This window comes from Urocitellus parryii (assembly GCF_045843805.1).
Source record: "Urocitellus parryii isolate mUroPar1 chromosome 9 unlocalized genomic scaffold, mUroPar1.hap1 SUPER_9_unloc_5, whole genome shotgun sequence".
NCBI classification, from domain to species: domain Eukaryota; kingdom Metazoa; phylum Chordata; class Mammalia; order Rodentia; family Sciuridae; genus Urocitellus; species Urocitellus parryii.
This window is the reverse complement of record NW_027551791.1, coordinates 193,708-204,265: the sequence shown is the minus strand read 5'-3', so window position 1 is coordinate 204,265 and position 10,558 is coordinate 193,708.

Sequence of the window (10,558 nt, the reverse complement as noted above, 5' to 3'; positions counted from 1 at the left end):
TAATTTGAAAGAACTGCTGGTTGATAACTTACGTGGGTGTGGCTGGAGGAAATAGGTTACTATGCATATGGCCTTGGATGATATCTGTCCCTGGCCCCCTTCCTCTCCCTTTTCATCTCTGCTTTTTTTTTGGGGGGGGGGTGCTGGGGATTGAACCTAGGGCCTTGTGCACAGGAGGCTGCACTTTATCACCTGAGCTATATTTCTCAGCTCCCTCTCTCTCTCTATCTCTCTGCTTCCTGGCTTCCAGGAGCCCAGCAACTTGCCTCCATGATACTGTTGTGCCATGATGTTCTGCCTCACCTCAGACCTGGAGCAGTGGACTGGGCCAAACATGGACAGAATCTCAGAAACATGAGCTCAAAATAAACTTTTCCTCCTCTAAGTGGATGCTGTCAGGTATTTTGGTCATGGTGATGACATCTGACTAACACAGTGATTTTTTTTTTTTTCTTTTTTTTTTTTTTTTTTTTTTTATTTTTTATTTTATTGGTCGTTCATAACATTACATAGTTCTTAATACATCATATTACACGGTTTGATTCAAGTGGATTATGAACTCCCGCTTTTACCCCGTATACAAATTGCTGTATCACATCAGTTACCCTTCCATTGATTGACATATTGCCTTTCTAGTGTCTGATGTATTCTGCTGACTGTCCTATTGTCTACTATCCCCCCTCCCCTCCCCTCCCCTCCCCTCCCCTTTTCTCTCTCTACCCCATCTACTGTAAATCATGTCTTCCATTTGTATTCTCTTGACTTACCCCTCCTTACCTCTTATATGACATTTTGTATAACCCTGAGGATCGCCTTCCATTTCCATGCAATTTCCCTTCTCACTCCCTTTCCCTCCCACCTCTCATCCCTGTTTACTGTAAATATTCTTCTCAAGCTCTTCGTCCCTACCCTGTCCTTGTTTACACCCCTTATATCAAAGGAGTCATTTGGTATTTGTTTTTTAAAGATTGACTAGCTTCACTTAGCATAATCTGCTCTAATGCCATCCATTTCCCTCCAAATTCTATAATTTTGTCATTTTTTAATGCAGAGTAATACTCCATAGTGTATAAATGCCACATTTTTTTTATCCATTCATCTATTGAAGGGCATCTAGGCTGGTTCCACAGTCTTGCTATCGTGAATTGAGCTGCTATGAACATCGATGTAGCAGTGTCCCTGTAGCATGCTCTTGTTAGGGCTTTAGGGAATAGACCGAGAAGGGGAATAGCTGGGTCAAATGGTGGTTCCATTCCCAGCTTTCCGAGAAATCTCCATACTGCTTTCCAAATTGGCTGCACCAATTTGCAGTCCCACCAGCAATGAACAAGAGTGCCCTTTTCCCCGCATCCTCTCCAGCACTTATTGTTGTTTGACTTCCTAAAGGCTGCCAGTCTTACTGGAGTGAGATGGTATCTTAGGGTAGTTTTGATTTGCATTTCTCTTACTGCTAGCGATGGTGAGCATTTTTTCATGTACTTGTTGATTGATTGTATGTCCTCCTCTGAGAAGTGTCTGTTCAGGTCCTTGGCCCATTTATTGATTGGGTTATTTGTTATCTTATTGTCTAATTTTTTGAGTTCTTTGTATATTCTGGTTATTAGGGCTCTATCTGAAGTGTGTGGAGTAAAGATTTGTTCCCAGGATGTAGGCTCCCTATTTATCTCTCTTATTGTTTCTTTTGCTGAGAAAAAACTTTTTAGTTTGAGTAAGTCCCATTTGTTGATTCTATTTGTTAACTCTAGCGCTATGGGTGTCCTATTGAGGAATTTGGAGCCCGATCCCACAGCGTGTAGATCATAACCAACTTTTTCTTCTATCAGATGCCGTGTCTCAGATTTAATATCAAGCTCCTTGATCCATTTTGAGTTAACTTTTGTGCACGGCGAGAGATAGGGATTCAGATTCATTTTGGTGCAAATGGATTTCCAGTTTTCCCAGCACCATTTGTTGAAGATGCTATCCTTCCTCCATTGCATGCTTTTAGCCCCTTTATCAAAAATAAGATAGTTGTAGTTTTGTGGATTGGTTGCTGTGTCCTCTATTCTGTACCATTGGTCCACCCGCCTGTTTTGGTACCAGTACCATGCTGTTTTTGTTACTATTGCTCTGTAGTATAGTTTGAAGTCTGGTATCGCTATACCGCCTGATTCACACTTCCTGCTTAGTATTGTTTTTGCTATTCTGGGTCTTTTATTATTCCATATGAATTTCATGATTCTTTTATCTATTTCTACAAGATATGCTGTTGGGATTTTGATTGGCATTGCATTGAACTTATAGAGAACTTTTGGTAATATCGCCATTTTGATGATGTTAGTTCTGCCTATCCATGAGCAGGGTATGTTTTTCCATCTTCTAAGGTCTTCTTCTATGTCTTTCTTTAGGGTTCTGTAATTTTCATTGTATAAATCTTTCACCTCTTTTGTTAGGTTGATTCCCAAGTATTTTATTTTTTGGGGGGATATTGTGAATGGAGTAGTTGTCCTCATTTCCGTTTCAGAGGATTTGTCGCTCATATACAGGAACGCCTTTGATTTATGCGTGTTGATCTTATATCCTGCCACTTTGCTGAATTCATTTATTAGCTCTAATAGCTTCTTTGTAGACCCTTTTGGGTCTGCTAGGTATAGAATCATATCATCTGCAAATAGTGATAATTTAAGTTCTTCTTTTCCTATTTTTATGCCTTTAATTTCTTTTGACTGTCTAATTGCTCTGGCCAGTGTTTCGAGGACTATGTTGAACAGAAGAGGTGAGAGAGGGCATCCCTGTCTTGTACCAGATCTTAGAGGGAATGCCTTCAATTTTTCTCCATTCAGAATGATGCTGGCCTGTGGCTTATCATATATTGCTTTTACAATGTTGAGGTATGATCCTGTTATCCCTAATTTTTCTAGCGTTTTGAACATAAAGGGATGCTGTACTTTGTCAAATGCTTTTTCTGCATCTATTGAGATGATCATATGGTTCTTATTTTTAAGTCTATTGATGTGGTGAATAACATTTATTGATTTCCGTATATTAAACCAGCCTTGCATCCCAGGGATGAATCCTACTTGATCATGATGTATAATTTTTTTGATATGTATTTGAATCCGATTCGCCAGAATTTTATTGAGGATTTTTGCGTCAAGGTTCATTAGAGATATTGGTCTGTAGTTTTCCTTCTTTGATGTGTCTTTGTCTGGTTTCGGAATCAGGGTGATGTTGGCCTCGTAGAATGAATTTGGAAGTTCTCCCTCTTTTTCTATTTCCTGAAATAGCTTGAAAAGTATTGGTGTTAGTTCCTCTTTAAAGGTTTTGTAAAACTCTGCTGTATACCCATCCGGTCCTGGGCTTTTCTTAGTTGGTAGTCTTTTGATGGTTTCTTCTATTTCCTCTATTGTTATTGGTCTGTTTAGGTTGTCTATATCCTCCTGGCTCAATCTGGGCAGATCATAGGACTCAAGGAATTTATCTATGCCTTCACTATCTTCTATTTTATTGGAGTATAAGGATTCAAAGTAATTTCTGATTATCTTCTGTATTTCTGAAGTGTCTGTTGTGATATTGTCTTTTTCATCCCGTATGCTAGTAATTTGGGTTCTCTCTCTTCTTCTCTTCGTTAGCATGGCTAAGGGTCTGTCAATTTTATTTATTTTTTCAAAGAACCAGCTTTTAGTTTTGTCAATTTTTTCAATTGTTTCTTTTGTTTCAATTTCATTAATTTCAGCTCTGATTTTAATTATTTCTTGCCTTCTACTTCTTTTGCTGTTGTTTTGCTCTTCTTTTTCTAGGATTTTGAGATGAAGTATGAGATCATTTATTTGTTGGTTTTTTCTTTTTTTGAGGAATGAACTCCAAGCAATGAATTTTCCTCTTAGAACTGCTTTCAATGTGTCCCATAGATTCCGATATGTTGTGTCTGTGTTTTCATTTAACTCTAGGAATTTTTTAATTTCCTCCTTGATGTCTTCTAAAACCCATTGATCACTCAGCAACCTATTGTTCATTCTCCAGGTGATGCTTGCTTTTTCCTTTCTTCTTTTATCATTGATTTTCAGTTTCATTCCATTATGATCAGATAAGATGCATGGTATTATCTCTACCCCTTTGTATTGTCTAAGAGTTGCCCTGTGACATAGTATATGGTCTATTTTTGAGAAGGTTCCATGTGCTGCTGAAAAAAAAGTGTAGCTACTTGATGTTGGGTGGTATAGACTGTATATGTCAATTAAGTCTAGGTTGTTAATTGTGTTATTGAGTTCTATAGTTTCCTTATTTAACTTTTGTTTGGAAGATCTGTCCAGTGGTGAGAGAGGTGTGTTGAAGTCTCCCATGATTATTGTATGTTGGTCTATTAGACTCTTGAACTTGAGAAGAGTTTGCTTGATGAATACAGCTGCACCATTATTTGGGGCATATATATTTATGATTGTTATGTCTTGTTGGTGTATGGTTCCCTTGAGCAGTATGAAGTGTCCTTCTATATCCCTTTTGATTAGCTTTGGCTTGAAATCTATTTTATTAGATATGAGTATGGACACTCCTGCTTGTTTCCGCGGTCCATATGAGTGATATGATTTTTCCCAACCTTTCACCTTCAGTCTATGTATATCTTTTCCTATCAAATGCGTCTCCTGTAGACAGCATATTGTTGGGTCTTGTTTTTTGATCCATTCTACCAGCCTATGTCTCTTAATTGGTGAGTTTAAGCCATTAACATTTAGGGTTATTATTGAGATATGGTTTGTTCTTCTATCCATATTTGTTTATTGATGTTACTAAACCTGATTTGTTATCCTCTTTGACTACTTTCCCCCCTTTACTGTCCTACCTCCCATTGTTGGTTTTCAATGTTGTTTTCCATTTCCTCTTCCTGTAATGTTTTGCCAAGGATTTTTTGAAGAGATGGTTTTCTAGCTGCGAATTCTTTTAACTTTTGTTTATTGTGGAAGGTTTTAATTTCATCTTCTAACCTGAAGCTTAATTTCGCCGGATACACGATTCTTGGTTGGAGCCCATTGTCTTTCAGTGTTTGAAATATGTTATTCCAGGATCTTCTAGCTTTCAGAGTCTGTGTTGAGAGATCAGCTGTTATCCTGATTGGTTTACCCCTAAATGTAATCTGCTTTCTTTCTCTTGCAGCTTTTAAAATTCTCTCCTTATTCTGTATGTTGGACATCTTCATTATAATGTGTCTAGGTGTGGATCTCTTATGATTTTGCACATTCGGCGTCCTGTAGGCTTCTAGGATTTGGGATTCTGTCTCAATCTTCAATTCTGGGAAGTTTTCTCGTATTATTTCACTGAATAGACTGTTTATTCCTTTGGAATGGAGCTCTGTGCCTTCCTGTATCCCAATGACTCTTAAATTTGGTCTTTTGATATTGTCCCATAATTCTTGGATGTTCTGCTCATGGTTTCTTAGCAGACTTGCTGAGCTGTCTATGTTCTTTTCCAGTTGAAATACTTTGTCTTCATTGTCTGATGTTCTCTCTTCTAAGTGATCTACTCTGCTGGTAGTATTCTCAATTGAGTTTTTAAGTTGGTTTATTGTTTCCTGCATTTCTAGAATTTCAATTTGTTTGTTTTTTATTACCTCTATCTCCCTGTGAAATTGATCTTTTACTTCCTGGATTTGTTTGTCAATGTGATCTTTCATTGTCTGATTTTGCTGTCTCATGTCTTCCTTGAGACTCCAGATCATCTGAAGCATATATATCCTGAACTCTTTATCTGATATTCCATCTGTTGCAGCTATTACCTCTTCTAAAGTTGAGTTGACCTGCATTGCTTGTGGACCTTTCTTTCCTTGTCATTTCATACTGCTCGCGTTTCTTTCTGCTTGGTGCAACTGTTGTGTTTTGAAATTTACCCCCTATTTATTTATGTTGCTCTTGTATACTTGAAAAGTCTCCCTTGCAGGTGCGGGCGGCGGCTGTGCCCCTACTCCAATTGGGGTGACGTGTCTACCACGCTGGCGGCTCTCTGGGCCTGTTCCGGGAGTGGAAGGTGGCTCTGCTCTGTCCCTATTCCAATTGGGGTGTCGTGACTACAATGCTGGCAGATCGCTGGGCCTGTTCCGGGCGTGGGCGGTGGGCTTGGCTGGCGGGATTCCACCTAATGGCAGTCCCTAACCTCCCTGCTTGCTAATTAATGGCTTCTCTGAGGCGCCACGCCTTCTGTAGCTGCGGGGCAGGCCGCGCGAATCAGTTGGCCTGGATCTCCCGGGTCCTGCTGCTGGCTGTTTTGATGTTGCAAGCTGTTGGAGAGTGGTGGTGTATTCTTCAGCTTTCCCGGATGGTGTCCACTGACTGCCTGGATGGAGTGTCCGCTGTTTTGATGTTGCACTCTGAAGGAGAGTGGTGGTGTATCCTTCAGCTTTCCCGGATGCTGGCCGCTGACTGCCTCGGTGGAGTGTCCGCTGTGGGGGATGGGACTGTACCGCTTCCTTCCCCTTCTGAGAACCCGTGCTCGGCCCAAGGGTCCGTGTGGGCTTGGCTGGTGGGATTCCACCTAATGGCCTTCCCTAACCTCCCTGCTTGCCAATTAATGGCTTCACTGAGGCGCCACGCCTTCTGTAGCCACAGGGCAGGCCACGCGAATCAGTTGGCCTGGATCTCCGGGGCCCTGCTGCAGGCTGCTGGGATCCCTGGCACTCTATCACTTTGATTTTTTCTGCTTGCCCCTCCCCCAGCGCTGGCTAGCCAGGTTTCCTTTTGGCTGCTACTGGGAGGAGGGGTTGGAGGTCAGGTGTCTCTGGTTTCCCCCTGGCCTGTATGGAGGCTCAGCTTGATACTCCCTCTCCCGGCAAGCCTAGGAGAGATTTTATGCGAATTCCCGCTGTCTGGGGGGTGAGCTGAATGACACCGACCTGTTTTGATGTCGCACTCTGAAGGAGAGTGGCGGTGTATCCTTCAGCTTTCCCGGATGCTGGCCGCTGACTGCCTCGGCGGGATGTCCGCTGTGGGGGATGGGACTGTACCGCTTCCTTCCCCTTCTGAGAACCCGTGCTCGGCCCAAGGGTCCGTGTGGGCTTGGCTGGTGGGATTCCACCTAATGGCCTTCCCTAACCTCCCTGCTTGCCAATTAATGGCTTCACTGAGGCGCCACGCCTTCTGTAGCCGCAGGGCAGGCCACGCGAATCAGTTGGCCTGGCTCTCCGGGCCCTGCTGCAGGCTGCTGGGATCCCTGGCACTCTATCACTTTGATTTTTTCTGCTTGCCCCTCCCCCAGCGCTGGCTAGCCAGGTTTCCTTTTGGCTGCTACTGGGAGGAGGGGTTGGAGGTCAGGTGTCTCTGGTTTCCCCCTGGCCTGTATGGAGGCTCAGCTTGATACTCCCTCTCCCGGCAAGCCTAGGAGAGATTTTATGCGAATTCCCGCTGTCTGGGGGGTGAGCTGAATGACACCGACCTGTTTTGATGTCGCACTCTGAAGGAGAGTGGCGGTGTATCCTTCAGCATTCCCGGATGCTGGCCGCTGACTGCCTCGGCGGGGTGTCCGCTGTGGGGGATGGGACTGTACCGCTTCCTTCCCCTTCTGAGAACCCGTGCTCGGCCCAAGGGTCCGTGTGGGCTTGGCTGGTGGGATTCCACCTAATGGCCTTCCCTAACCTCCCTGCTTGCCAATTAATGGCTTCACTGAGGCGCCACGCCTTCTGTAACCGCAGGGCAGGCCACGCGAATCAGTTGGCCTGGCTCTCCGGGCCCTGCTGCAGGCTGCTGGGATCCCTGGCACTCTATCACTTTGATTTTTTCTGCTTGCCCCTCCCCCAGCGCTGGCTAGCCAGGTTTCCTTTTGGCTGCTACTGGGAGGAGGGGTTGGAGGTCAGGTGTCTCTGGTTTCCCCCTAGACTGTATGGAGGTTCAGCTTGATACTCCCTCTCCCGGCAAGCCTAGGAGAGATTTTATGCGAATTCCCGCTGTCTGGGGGGTGAGCTGAATGACACCGACCTGTTTTGATGTCGCACTCTGAAGGAGAGTGGCGGTGTATCCTTCAGCTTTCCCGGATGCTGGCCGCTGACTGCCTCGGCGGGGTGTCCGCTGTGGGGGATGGGACTGTACCGCTTCCTTCCCCTTCTGAGAACCCGTGCTCGGCCCAAGGGTCCGTGTGGGCTTGGCTGGTGGGATTCCACCTAATGGCCTTCCCTAACCTCCCTGCTTGCCAATTAATGGCTTCACTGAGGCGCCACGCCTTCTGTAACCTCAGGGCAGGCCACGCGAATCAGTTGGCCTGGCTCTCCGGGCCCTGCTGCAGGCTGCTGGGATCCCTGGCACTCTATCACTTTGATTTTTTCTGCTTGCCCCTCCCCCAGCGCTGGCTAGCCAGGTTTCCTTTTGGCTGCTACTGGGAGGAGGGGTTGGAGGTCAGGTATCTCTGGTTTCCCCCTGGCCTGTATGGAGGCTCAGCTTGATACTCCCTCTCCTGGCAAGCCTAGGAGAGATTTTATGCGAATTCCCGCTGTCTGGGGGGTGAGCTGAATGACACCGACCTGTTTTGATGTCGCACTCTGAAGGAGAGTGGCGGTGTATCCTTCAGCTTTCCCGGATGCTGGCCGCTGACTGCCTCGGCGGGGTGTCCGCTGTGGGGGATGGGACTGTACCGCTTCCTTCCCCTTCTGAGAACCCGTGCTCGGCCCAAGGGTCCGTGTGGGCTTGGCTGGTGGGATTCCACCTAATGGCCTTCCCTAACCTCCCTGCTTGCCAATTAATGGCTTCACTGAGGCGCCACGCCTTCTGTAGCCGCAGGGCAGGCCACGCGAATCAGTTGGCCTGGCTCTCCGGGCCCTGCTGCAGGCTGCTGGGATCCCTGGCACTCTATCACTTTGATTTTTTCTGCTTGCCCCTCCTCCAGCGCTGGCTAGCCAGGTTTCCTTTTGGCTGCTACTGGGAGGAGGGGTTGGAGGTCAGGTGTCTCTGGTTTCCCCCTGGCCTGTATGGAGGCTCAGCTTGATACTCCCTCTCCTGGCAAGCCTAGGAGAGATTTTATGCGAATTCCCGCTGTCTGGGGGGTGAGCTGAATGACACCGACCTGTTTTGATGTCGCACTCTGAAGGAGAGTGGCGGTGTATCCTTCAGCTTTCCCGGATGCTGGCCGCTGACTGCCTCGGCGGGGTGTCCGCTGTGGGGGATGGGACTGTACCGCTTCCTTCCCCTTCTGAGAACCCGTGCTCGGCCCAAGGGTCCGTGTGGGCTTGGCTGGTGGGATTCCACCTAATGGCCTTCCCTAACCTCCCTGCTTGCCAATTAATGGCTTCACTGAGGCGCCACGCCTTCTGTAACCGCAGGGCAGGCCACGCGAATCAGTTGGCCTGGCTCTCCGGGCCCTGCTGCAGGCTGCTGGGATCCCTGGCACTCTATCACTTTGATTTTTTCTGCTTGCCCCTCCCCCAGCGCTGGCTAGCCAGGTTTCCTTTTGGCTGCTACTGGGAGGAGGGGTTGGAGGTCAGGTATCTCTGGTTTCCCCCTGGCCTGTATGGAGGCTCAGCTTGATACTCCCTCTCCTGGCAAGCCTAGGAGAGATTTTATGCGAATTCCCGCTGTCTGGGGGGTGAGCTGAATGACACCGACCTGTTTTGATGTCGCACTCTGAAGGAGAGTGGCGGTGTATCCTTCAGCTTTCCCGGATGCTGGCCGCTGACTGCCTCGGCGGGGTGTCCGCTGTGGGGGATGGGACTGTACCGCTTCCTTCCCCTTCTGAGAACCCGTGCTCGGCCCAAGGGTCCGTGTGGGCTTGGCTGGTGGGATTCCACCTAATGGCCTTCCCTAACCTCCCTGCTTGCCAATTAATGGCTTCACTGAGGCACCACGCCTTCTGTAACCGCAGGGCAGGCCACGCGAATCAGTTGGCCTGGCTCTCCGGGCCCTGCTGCAGGCTGCTGGGATCCCTGGCACTCTATCACTTTGATTTTTTCTGCTTGCCCCTCCCCCAGCGCTGGCTAGCCAGGTTTCCTTTTGGCTGCTACTGGGAGGAGGGGTTGGAGGTCAGGTATCTCTGGTTTCCCCCTGGCCTGTATGGAGGCTCAGCTTGATACTCCCTCTCCTGGCAAGCCTAGGAGAGATTTTATGCGAATTCCCGCTGTCTGGGGGGTGAGCTGAATGACACCGACCTGTTTTGATGTCGCACTCTGAAGGAGAGTGGCGGTGTATCCTTCAGCTTTCCTGGATGCTGGCCGCTGACTGCCTCGGCGGGGTGTCCGCTGTGGGGGATGGGACTGTACCGCTTCCTTCCCCTTCTGAGAACCCGTGCTCGGCCCAGTTGGCCTGGCTCTCCGGGCCCTGCTGCAGGCTGCTGGGATCCCTGGCACTCTATCACTTTGATTTTTTCTGCTTGCCCCTCAACACAGTGATTTTTATGGGCTAGATCGGGTAAATGTTTTCTGGAGCTCATTATGAAGGAAATACTGAAGACATATCTCTGATAAAATACTGACAGATGCATTTTACCATGGGGTAGAGCCAGGCACAGAAGCCTAGCCATTTGTGGAGTAAGTATTTCTGTCCAGTGTTTGTAGGTGAGAGGGGAGAGTAGTCTGGTGGGCAGAGGGTGGCAGGACAGTCAGGTGCATAGGACA